At 49.6% G+C, this 12,266-nt stretch overlaps 1 protein-coding gene and 1 non-coding gene across 5 annotated transcripts in view; both read left to right on the top strand.

The window, feature by feature from the left end:
• ccdc134 (coiled-coil domain containing 134) overlaps nucleotides 1-12,266 on the top strand; it is a 156,372-nt gene that overhangs the window by 7,551 nt on the left and 136,555 nt on the right. The window contains exons 2-3 of one of the 4 annotated variants that reach the window (XM_078532112.1): nucleotides 4,523-4,876; nucleotides 5,491-5,651. The gene's annotated coding sequence lies outside the window, so the exon portion shown is untranslated. Of the gene's footprint in view, nucleotides 1-3,873; nucleotides 4,877-5,306; nucleotides 5,652-12,266 lie in introns of those variants that run through there. The other 3 variants (XM_078532114.1, XM_078532113.1, XM_078532111.1) reach the window with 3 other exon arrangements.
• Nucleotides 12,057-12,247, top strand: LOC144669891 (U2 spliceosomal RNA). Its single transcript, XR_013573789.1, has one exon. It is a non-coding gene; the product is annotated as a U2 spliceosomal RNA (small nuclear RNA).

Raw genomic sequence — 12,266 nt, 5'->3', positions numbered from 1 at the left:
TCTACATCCACGTTCACACAATCCTTACACTGCACAAGGAGCCCATTCCGCCCGTCGTGACTGCACCAGCTCTCCCAATGAACATTTCACTTCGTGCCATTCTCCTGCCTTCTCCACGTAACCCAGCACATGCTTTCTTTTCAAATAATCATCTCATTCCCTCTTCAATTGAACCTGCCTCCGCCACGCTATCAGGCGGTGCATTCCAGACCCTGACCACTCGCTGCTCCTATCACTTTTGCTTCTTCTGCTAGTTACTTTAAACCTGTGCCCGCTCCTTCTCGATCCTTTCATCGGTGCAAGCAGTTTCTCCCTATCTACTCTCTCCAGATACCTCATGATTTTCAATACCTCTATCAAGTCTCCTCTCAGACTTCTTTTCCCCAAGGAATACAGTCCCAACTTCTCCAATCTTACTTCATAACTCAACTTCCTCGCCCCTGGAACCAAACTCGTAAACCTCTTCTGCACTCTCTCCAATGCCTTCACTACCCTCCTAAAATGCAAGTCAAAATGCAATCCATCAGAGTCAGCATGGCTTTATGAAGACTAAATCGTGTTTGACTAAATTGCTAGAGTTCTTTGAAGATGTGACAAGCAAAGTGGATAATGGCGATCCTGTAGATGTAGTATGTCTGGACTTCCAGAAGGCATTTGATAAGGTGCCGCACAAAAGATTAATACACAAGATAAGATCACACGCAGCTAAGGGTAATATATTTGCTTGGATAGAGCTTTGGCTAACCAACAGAAAGCAGAGAGTCAGGATGAATGGGTCTTTTGTGGATGGCAAGCTGTAACTAGTGGGGTGCCACAGGGTTCGGTCCTTGGGTCCCAACTATTTACTTGGATTCAGGAGTAGAAGGTACCATAGCTAAATTTGCAGATGACACCAAAATAGGTGGGAAAGTAAGTTGCAGTGAAGAAATGAGAAATTTACAAATGGATATGGACAGGTTAGGTGAATGGGCCAAAATTTGGCAGATGGAGTTTAACGTGGATAAGTGAGGTTATCCAGTTCAGCTCCTACAGGCAATGGTCACGGTGGTGGTCCCATGGGCCATCGATCTGGTCGGGCGGAAATGACTCTCGTTCCTCCGGCCTGGGTATTCTGCTGCGGGGAGGCAACTTCACCGTCTCCGAGGTGAAGGAGGTGGTGGGCGGGCGACTCCTCGTAGCAGACGTAATGTACAAGAACGCTCCACTCCGGTTAATTAACGTGTATGGCCCGTCACAAGGAGCTGAGCGGCTGGAGGTTTTTCAGCAGCTCCCACTGCTGCTGGCGACCTCCAGGCCGGTCATTCTGGGCGGTGACTTCAACTGCATCATCGATGCGGCTGGACGATCCGGCAGGGCCGGCAGCAGATTGGACGCTACGTCCAGATCCCTGATGGAAACAGTTAAGGATGCCAAGCTGCACGACGTCTTCAGCAACCCTGCAGACGGAGCGCAGCGTAGATACACCTGGTCGCGGCCAGACGGGTCCATTCGTTCCAGGATAGACTTCCTGTTTGTGTCCCGTGCATTCACAGTCAGATCCACCGAGGTCAAGCCGTTGTTCTTCTCTGACCACTGCCTCCTACTGGCGGACTGCCACTTGGAGAAGGACCTGAGGGTGGGCAGGGGGGCATGGAAGCTATTCGTGCAACTGCTGACCCCAGAGAACATTGAGGAGCTCAAGAGGGCTTATGAAGGTTGGAGAACCATGAAACCCCTCTTTGAGTCCCTGACACACTGGTGGGAAGCGATCAAGGGAAACACCAAGAGGTTTTTCATCCTCAAAAGCATCCAGAAAGCTAGAAAGGAAGAGAGGGAAATGTCCCGACTCCAGAAAAACATGCAGAATCTGCTGCGGCTGCAGTCGGTGGGGGTCGATGTCAAGGAAGAACTCCAAGAGGTGAAGAGCCAGCAAGCCTAGCCCTTTGCCTCCAAGAACATCTTCCATTCCAGAGCCCGCTCCGTGGAGCAGGATGAGACGTGCTCACGTTTCTTCTTCCAAAAGGAACAGAGAGAGAGCTCTGTGATCAGCAGCCTGAATGAAGAAGACGGATCAGTAAAGTCAGCGCAGTCCGACATTTTGAGGATCAGCAAATCCTTTTATGCCGGATTTTATGACGTGAAGCCGACGGACAGCACGGCCTCCCAGTCCTCCTTGTCCTCTATCACGGAGGTCTCAGGCGACAGTACACGGGAGAGGCTGGACAAACCGCGAACTCCTGACGAACTGACTTAGGCCCTTGAGTCCTTCGAGAAGAGTAAATCTCCCCAGAAGCGACGGCTTGCCGGTGGAGTTGTATTCGGCTCTGTGGGACTTGATCGGCCCAGACCTGCTAGGAGTGTACGAGAGTATGCTCCTGGCCGGCAGTATGTCAGAATCCATGAGGAAAGGCATCATCACCCTCATCTACAAGCACAAGGAAGAAAGGGAGGAAATTAGAAATTGGCGACCCATTTCACTGTTGAATGTGGACTATAAGATTCTGTCCAAGGTCATCGCCAATCGGGTCAAATCCGCTCTGGAATTGGTGATTCACCCTGACCAGACCTGCTCTGTGCCGGGCAGGAAGATCTCTGACAGCCTGGCGCTGCTCAGGGATACGATTGCCTATGTGCAGGACAGGGGTGTGGACACCTGCCTCATCAGCCTGGATTAGGAGAAAGCCTTTGACAGAATATCGCACACCTACATGGTGGATGTGCTCTCAAAATGGGGTTTGGGGAGGGAATTCGCAATTGGATCCAGTTGGATCCTACTCTACACTAACATCAGTAGCGCAGTCTCAATCAATGGGTGGGAATCAGATAGCTTTCCAATTAAATCTGGAGTCAGGCAGGGCTGTCCTCTCTCGCCTGTTCTTTGCTGAGTCCATCAGGAAGGATCCGGGCATTAGAGGAGTTACGATCCCAGGCAGTGGAGGCACTCAGATCAAAGCCTCCCTGTACATGGACGATGTCGCCGTCTTCTGTTCTGATCCGCTGTCGGTGTGCAGACTGATCCACATCTGCGACCAGTTCGAACTGGACTCGGGAGCCAAGGTAAATCGTGGGAAGAGCGAGGCCATGTTCTTTGGGAACTGGGCTGACCGATCCTTTGTCCCCTTCACCGTCAGTGCTGACGGCCTGAAGGTGCTGGGGATATGGTTCAGAGGGACCGGGGTATGCGTTAGAAACTGGAAGGATCCAGTGTCTATGGTGAAAAGGAAACTGGGAATCTGGGAGCGACGCTTCCTCTCCGTTGCGGGTAAGAACCTGGTCATCAGGTGTGAGGCACTCTCGCTGTTGCTGTACATGGCGCAGGTCTGGCCCATTCCAGACTGCTGCGCGATGGCGATCACCCGAGCCATCTTCCGCTTTATCTGGAGGTCGAAAATGGATCGTGTCCGCAGGGACGCGCTGTATAAGCCTCTAGATAAAGGGGGAATAAACGTGCCCAACATCGCCCTCATACTGATGGCCACCTTTGTGTGCGGCTGTATCAAGCTGTGCGTAGACCCTCGGTACGCAAACACCAGGTGTCACTACGTGCTGAGGTTCTACCTGTCCCCGGTTTAGCGAAGGATGGGTGTGGCCACGCTGCCGCGGAACGCTCCAAGTAGTTGGACCGTGCCGTACCACCTGTCCCTGGTGGAAAACTATAGGCCCTGCGGGGAAAGGAGATGGTGGATCCTGTGCGATGTTTCCCCGAGCAGACTGTCAAAGTCGTTTGGCAGAATGCCTCGTCTCCAGAACTTTCCAACAAGCACCAAGACGTAGCTTGGCTGGTGGTGAGAAATGCCCTCCCCGTCAGATCCTTCCTGAAGTCTCAGCCTCTCTGCATGTTGACCTCGAGGTGGCTGTCGTGGGGACGAGACCGTTGTTCACCTCTTTGTGGAATGTGCGTTTGCAAAGAAGGTCTGCAGAGAGTTGCCGTGGTTTTTGTCGCGGTTCATCCCAAGCAGTTCTGTGACACAGGTCTCTGTGCTCTACGTGTTGATCCCAGGGACAGGGACGCACATCGAGACAAGCAGGTGGAGGATCATCTACTCGGTGAAAGACGCTCTTTGGTCTGCCCGAAACTTGTTGGTCTTCCAGTGCAATGAGTTGTCCCCAGCAGAGTGTTGCAGACTGGCTGGCACATTCCAAGGCCGAGGACTACGTGCTGAGGGACGCACTAAAGCTTGGGGCAGCCGCCACAAATGCGCAGCGGGGAACGGTCGCTGTCTAAGACCTTTCAGCCATAGTGCACCGAGGGACTGGGAAAGGTATAGACCCCTCGGCCTGAAAGACTCACATTGAATGTATGCAGTGAATATTACATTTATCACAATTGTATTGAAGCACCTCAGAGTGCAACATGATCTATGTAGATAACTTGAATACTATTGCACTGTCTGACTGCCTGTAATCAGCATGTTGAAATGTCTGTAATGTTCATTGATCGTATTGAAGCGTCGCAGGGTGCGACATGATCTATTTGAAAAACTGGAATATGATTGCACTTTTTGCGATGGCCATTTTGAAATGTTTTGTAATGTTCTTTCAGATATTTTATGGATAAGGTATATTTTTCCACAAAAAAACGACAACAGTTACAAAGAAAACCAACAGCAGCAACAACAGCTCTTCTCCACAGTCTGAATTAGAATTTCAGAGTCAGAAAACAGAGCAAAAAAACACGCAGCGTCCTGAAATGACAAACCTGAAATGAACGTGTACTTAGTGTATCAAGCCTTTAAACTGCATTGCTGAAAACTCCTTCCTGCCTGCTAGTGCAACAAGATGCTGCATCGTATATTACACAGCGAATCAGGCCTTCAGTCGTCTTGACTTGTGCAGCTCCAGTGACTTCAGGCCTCCAAAAGCAGGCCAGTATTTGAAAGGGCTCCTCTTGACAAGTGTAAGACCCTGATCAAACTAAATATTTTAATTTTCTTAACCAGTGAGATTGAACGAACCGTGATGCATGTCCAAGACAAAATAGAATATAAAGCAATGTAAAGTAAATTAATAACAAATTGAGAAAGTAAATATGGAACACAAAATATTTTAAAACTAGGGCACAGGTTAAAAACATGATCCTAATTTCTGTTGAACTGAATGAGGCGAGTCATTACAGTGCGTGACCGATTTGTTTAAGTGTGCGGGCCCATTAAACTTTTTGCACAGCCGCGCAAATTTAAAGGGGCTTATGTGGCGGTGTGTCTGTGAGGAAACCTCTCCTCATATCTTGTATCCCACTGTGAAACCGTCTTCAGCTCCCAAATTGCACTCAGACAATGTGCTACATTTGCATATTGTGCAGGAGTCGGGGGAGGGGTCATGGGGCTGCCCCTTGTCTCTGTACTTGAAATGGCAGCCAGGCAGCAACTGTAGTGCTTCCTCAAATCCAACCTGAAGAAAAGGCAAGACATGTTGGGTGCTGAGAGGGAGAAGCATTGCCACTTTAGGTTCTACTTGGATTTTACTGAGGTAAAAGGTGATTGAAAAAGTCAAGCCTTTCTCCCCTAGCAGTTACCACTGAGGACAGAAATAATACCGAGCGCTGATCTATCACTGAGCACTGAGGCCGGCCAAGGGGAGGCATCTGAAAGCTGCAGAGAGAGCAAGAAGCCAGGATGGACGACTGAGAATACTGGCTGAGATAGACAGCAAAAACTGTGACACAAGCTCAGGTAAGCGTGGTGTTTTGCAGTTCAAGTTCATCACTTTGTGACAGTATAGATATTTTTCACTTTCCTAGGATAAGGCTGTTCCCTTTCTAGAAGTTAGAAACAGCCGTGCAGATGTATTTTCTGCGCTCCTTTGCTTGCCTGCTGAATAGGACTGATTGGAGGGGAAAAGGTGATTAAAAGAGAGCCGACATCATTGCAGGCTGGCAGATGGTGTGCTGTGCTGTGCACGCAGGTGGTTTTGTTGTTTGGCTTGTGTGTGACTTCTGGTTGAAGCTGAAAGATTTCTAAAATTTTGAAGGAAATAATCTTCGAGAAGGGGAGAAACATTTTCAACATTTTAACAGGATCTAAGGCTGTTCGCTGTGTCGTACCTGTACTTATCCTTGCTGCCACCTGCCTTCTCACTGCTGATCATCATCTTGTGTTATTATAATGATATAATGCATTGGACTTATTTACTGTGACTTCATAACATGACACATTTCCCTTCTGGTGATGTCATGCTGACATCCCGTAAAGGAAATAGACCAACAGTCAGCCCAAAAGAAGGCCCAACGCCAAGCAAAGGAAGCCCATAAACGAGGATGCTAGACAGCTCGTACAAAAGAAAGCAGGGCATCAGGAAACAACTCAACAGCAGCTGACGTAGTACTCTCCAGGTTCAGTGCAGGAGAAGCACTGGAATCAGTAAAAAGTAATGCCCCTACATGTATGAACATACAACTTAGGAGCAGGAGTAGGCCACTGGGCCCCAAGAGCCTGCTCCACTACTCAGAAGATCATGGCTGATCCGATTGTAACCTCAACCCCACATTCCTGCCTACCAGCGATAACCTTCCAACCCCGCCTTGTTAGTCTATCCAGCTCTGTCTTGAAAATATTCAAAGACTCTGTTTCCACCACCTTTCGAGGAAGAGAGTTCCAAGGACTCTCTACACTCTGGGAGAAACGCTGCTGACTTTGCCTTCCCTGTAGATGTGGAAGGACTTTAGCTGCATACCTGGTCAGCTGGCAAGCTCCACAGACCGATCGGCGCAGGCTTGGAGGGCCGAAGTGCCTGTTCCTGTGCTGTACTTTTTTTTCTTCTTTGTTCTTTGACTGCTCAAGCTGAAAGCAAAGACAAAAATACAGCAGGCCTCGATCGAAGAACTCCTCTGCGCTGTGAGCTAGTTGCTCACACGGAAACTCAGCTACAAAGACTCATGGATTGTCTCTCATGCCTGTCACGTGTTCTCCCTTGTGACTGAGTGTTTCTCGAAATTTTCCATTACCTGCCAGTTACACGACACATCTAGCGCAACCGTAGACAGCGACCTTTCTCCATTACGCCTTTGCCCCAAACTTTAGTGCGTCCCTCAGCACGTAGTCCTGGACCTTGGAATGTGCCAACTCTTTGCAATGGAAGACCAACAAGTTTCGGACAGCCAAAGAGTGTCTTTCACCGAGTGGATCCTCCGGCGGTAGTTGATGTTTGTCTCGGCGTGTGTCCCTGGGAACAGCCCCTGGAGCACAGAGTCCATACCTGTGTCACGGAACTGCTCGGGATGCACCTCGACAAGAACCACGGCCACTCTCTTCAGAGTTCTGGTGATGAGGCATTCTGCCAAATGACCCTGACGGTCTGTTCGGCGAACCGTCCGCCGGAATCCACCATCTCCTTTTCCCGCAGGGCCTCTAGGGTGATACGTGCTAACCACTGCCTGATGGACTTGCGGACAAAGGTGTTTCTCTGCATAAGTTTTTCCACACGGGGCAGGTGATACGGCACTTGGAGCGTTCCGCGGCAGGGTGGCCAGACCCATCCTTCGCAACACCAGGGACAGGTAGAACCTCAGCACGTAGTGACGCTTGGTGTTTGGGTCTACACACAGCTTGATACTGCCATACACAAAGGTGGCCATCAGGATGAGGGTGATGTTGGGCATGTTTTTTCCCCCTTCATCCAGAGTTTTTTTACATCATGTCCCTGCAAACAGGATCCACTTTGGACCTTCAGATAAAGCGGAAGATGGCTGGCGTGATCGCCACAGCGCAGGAGTGAGGAATGAGCCAGACCTGCGCCACGTACAACAACACCGAGAGTGCCTCACACCTGATGAGCAGGTTCTTACCCGCAATGGAGAGGGAGCTTTGCTCCCACATGCCCAGTTCTTTTCTCACCATAGCTACTCGCTCCTTCCAGTTTCTAACGCATGCCCTGGTCCCTCCGAACCATATCCCCAGTAGCTTCAGGCAGTCTGACCCGCTGGTGAAAGGGACAAAGCTTAGTTCAGTTCCCAGAGGACACGGCCTCGCTCTTGCCACGATTTACCCTTGGCACCTGAGGCCGGTTCGAAGTGGTCGCAGGTGTCGATCAGTCTGCGCACCGATGTGTGAAAAGTGGGGAGTTGACCGTACTACCGCATCACCACACTGTCCCAGGTCCAATAGCATGGCGGAATGTATATACTGTAAAGTCCTTACTTATGAAATGACAGCAAAGTAAACAAGGCTTGTGACGGCCTGTCACAATGCTACACCTTAGAGCGACAGCGCTCAGTGCAACCACTCCTTCACCAGCAGAATTACAGTGCGAACAACCCTTCCCAGTCATCATTTGTCGATGCATCCAGGAGTAAGTGATGCATTCGCTGAAGGTGAAGGTGAAGGACGCACATGAGCAAAGAATCACCCAACTTAAACATTGGACAAAAGGTATGACTACAACACCCAACCGATGGAACATGAAATCCGGCCGAAATCAGCAGCATGTCCAGAACCATGATCATATCAAATACGAGCACCCATTGTGAAGAAACCGATGGCGAATCAGGGAAGTACCAGAACAAGAAACACCAAGTAACCCCATCGCAAGCAGAACGCGATCTAAGACACGATCCCAGCGCAGCACTCCTACAGACAACCAGAATTGTGAGAACGTACAGCAATATCAAACCAACTTCACAGTATCAACGAAGCACCATTCCGTTCCAGAGACTCATAAGGTGATCACTTTGTACAATTGTAGGTTCAAAGACAGAAGAGCAATTTGTGGTAATGTAAATAGTTCTTATTATTTAATGGTACAGCCTGGAGTTGTTGTGGTATACCTTTAAGGAGCGTATCTAAAATTGCTGTGCAGCGCCAGGCAGGGTGTGACGTATATGCTCATGTATAATTCTCGGGCCGATGATAGGAGCTGTCCTAGAGACCCAGATATTGTTGTATATATTTCATCTCTTCAAATCAAAGAATTGAGTTCGCAATCCTCTTTGTGTCGTCGGTGTGTTTGTGTCAGGTGGAAAACACAACATGGAGGACCCCCATTTAAGGTGAATGGCAAAAGAACCAAGGCGACATGAGGAGAAACCTTCTTGCGCAGCGAGTGGTTAGAATCTGCAATGCACTGCCTGAGAGTGTGCTGGGGGCACTTTCAAGAGTGGCTTTCAAAAGAGAATCGGATAATTAATTATCTGAAGAGAAAATATTTGCAGGGCTACGGGGAAAAGGCAGGTGAGTGGCACTAGGGGAGTTGCTCTTGCAGAGAGCTAGCACAGACACGACAGGCCGAATGGTCTCCTTTAGTGCTCTAACCAATCTAGGATTCGATGTTCTCCCTCCACTTGGACCCCTCCCTCTGGATTTTTGCCTTCTCTTGATCTTTTCATTGAGAACTGTCGGCGTGACATTAGCCGTCTCAATTTCTCTGCTCCTCTCACCCATTCTAATCTGTCTCTCTCTGAACTCACTGCACTCCGTTCTCTCAGGTCCAACCCCAACATTGTCATCAAACCCGCTGACAAGGGTGGTACTGTTGTTGTCTGGCGCATTGACCTCTACCTCGCGGAGGCTGAGCGTCAACTCGCAGACGTTTCCTCCTACCTCTCCCTGGACCATGACCCCACCACAGAACATCAAGCCATTGTTTCCAGGACTGTCACTGACCTCATCTCCTCAGGAGATCTTCCTCCCACAGCTTCCAACTTGATAGTCGCCCAACCTCGGACGGCCCGCTTCTACCTCCTACCCAAAATCCACAAACAGAACTGTCCTGGCAGACCGATCGTGTCAGCCTGTTCCTGCCCCACGGAACTCATTTCTCGTTATCTTGACTCCCTTCTCTCTCCCCTTGTCCAGTCCCTTCCCACCTACATCCGTGATTCCTCTGACACCTTACGTCACATCAACAATTTCCAGTTCCCTGGCCCCAACCGCTTCCTCTTCACCATGGATGTCCAATCCCTCTACACCTCCATCCCCCACCAGGATGGTCTGAGGGCCCTTAGCTTCTTCCTTGAACAGAGGCCCCAACAATCCCCATCCACCACTACTCTCCTCCGTCTGGCTGAACTTGTTCTCACACTGAACAATTTCTCCTTTAACTCCTCTCACTTCCTCCAAATAAAAGGTGTGGCTATGGGTACCCGCATGGGCCCCAGCTATGCCTGTCCCTTGATGGGGTATGTGGAACATTCCTTGTTCCAGTCCTACTCCGGCCCCCTCCCACAACTCTTTCTCCGGTACATCGATGATTACTTCGGTGCTGCTTCATGCTCTCGTCGGGACCTGGAAAAATTTATTAATTTTGCTTCCAATCTCCACCCCTCCATCATCTTCACATGGTCCATCTCTGACACTTCTCTTCCCTTCCTTGACCTCTCTGTCTCAATTTCTGATGATAGACTGTCCACCAATATCCATTACAAGCCTACCGACTCCCACAGCTACCTCGACTACAGCTCCTCACACCCCGCTTCCTGTAAAGACTCCATCCCATTCTCTCAGTTCCTTCGCCTCCGTCGCATCTGTTCTGATGACGCTACCTTCAAAAACAGCTCCTCTGACATGTCCTCCTTCTTCCTTAACCGAGGTTTTCCATCCACGGTCGTTGACAGGGCCCTCAACCGTGTCCGGCCCATATCCCGCGCATCCTCCCTCACGCCTTCTCCTCCTTCCCAGAAACATGATAGGGTCCCCCTTGTCCTCACTTATCACCCCACCAGCCTCCGCATTCAAAGGATCATCCTCCGCCATTTCCGCCAACTCCAGCATGATGCCACCACCAAACACATCTTCCCTTCACCCCCCTTGACGGCATTCCGTAGGGATCGTTCCCTCCGGGACACCCTGGTCCACTCCTCCATCACCCCCTACTCCTCAACCCCCACTTATGGCACCTCGCCATGCCCACGCAGAAGATGCAACACCTGCCCCTTCACTTCCTCTCTCCTCACCGTCCAAGGGCCCAAACACTCCTTTCAAGTGAAGCAGCATTTCACTTGCATTTCCCCTAACTTAGTCTACTGCATTCGTTGCTCCCAATGCGGTCTCCTCTACATTGGAGAGACCAAACGCAAACTGGGCGACCGTTCTGCGGAACACCTGCGGTCTGTCCGCAAGAAAGACCCAAACCTCCCTGTCGCTTGCCATTTTAACACTCCACCCTGTTCTCTTGCCAACATGTCTGTCCTTGGCTTGCTGCATTGTTCCAGTGAAGCCCAACGCAAACTGGAGGAGCAGCACCTCATCTTCCGACTAGGCACTTTACAGCCCTCTGGGCTGAATATTGAATTCAACAACTTTAGATCTTAAACTCCCCCTCCCCCCATCCCCACCCCGTTTCTTTTCCCCCCCACCCGCTTTTTTTTCAATAATTTATATAGATTCTTCTTTCCCCACCTATTTCCATTATTTTTAAATCTAAAACTAAAACCTTTAGTCTTTCCACCCCACCCCCACTAGAGCTGTACTTTAAATATCCTGTTTTCCATTCTTAATTAGCACTTTTCTCAGACAAAGACCACCACCTTCAACACCTCTTTGACCCTTTTGTCTCTGACATCTTTTGATTATCTGCTCACACCACACCCTCAATGTGTCTCTTCCCCCCCCACCCCACCCACCTTAAACCAATTTATATTTCTCCCTTGTTGAAACTATGCTGCAGTTCTGCCGAAGGGCCATGAGGGCTCGAAACGTTGACTGATTTCTTCTCCACCGATGCTGCCAGACTTGCTGAGTTTTTCCAGGTAATTCTGTTTTTATTTTGTTTAGGATTCGATGTGTGCAGCTCTGCACAGTTGGTTGCTGCATTGTCACTCACTCCCTGCAAGACACGCAACTGCTTTCAAAAGCTTCTCCCACAGCAGCCTCTGACAGTGACGTCCATGTGGATAGGCACAACCCTCTCCCACCTGATTGGTGGAATACTGGCGATCTACATAACTCTGATGCAGTCTCACTGAAAAAGACAGAACAAAGGCAACTTCTGTAAATTAACCTTCTGTTCCAATTAGAAATCCCAGGAGAAATATGCCAACAGTAAAAGCATCAGTACTTATATATATATAAGCCTTTGAACGCTGTCAGTCTGCTTTAAAGGAGGGAAGGCATATGGCACTCGGGAAAGTCCAGGGTATTTGTGCCATCGCTTCTCGGCCTTTTGGCTAAGATCAAGTGTAGTATCTGTTCTTATCAGTTTAATATCTGATACGTCCCTTATCTGGGGACCATATATTAAATTGATTTTTGGAGCAGGGAGATGGAATAGGGGCTTGCTCCGTCCACTCCACGCATCGACCCGGTATTGCAGTATTTCTGGGAATGGTGCACCACCCCTTTCCAGGGGATTTTCAA

The sequence above is a fragment of the Cetorhinus maximus genome, chromosome 29 (genome assembly GCF_964194155.1).
Source record: "Cetorhinus maximus chromosome 29, sCetMax3.hap1.1, whole genome shotgun sequence".
NCBI lineage: Eukaryota > Metazoa > Chordata > Chondrichthyes > Lamniformes > Cetorhinidae > Cetorhinus > Cetorhinus maximus.
This window is presented reverse-complemented; position numbering and strand designations above follow the sequence as displayed.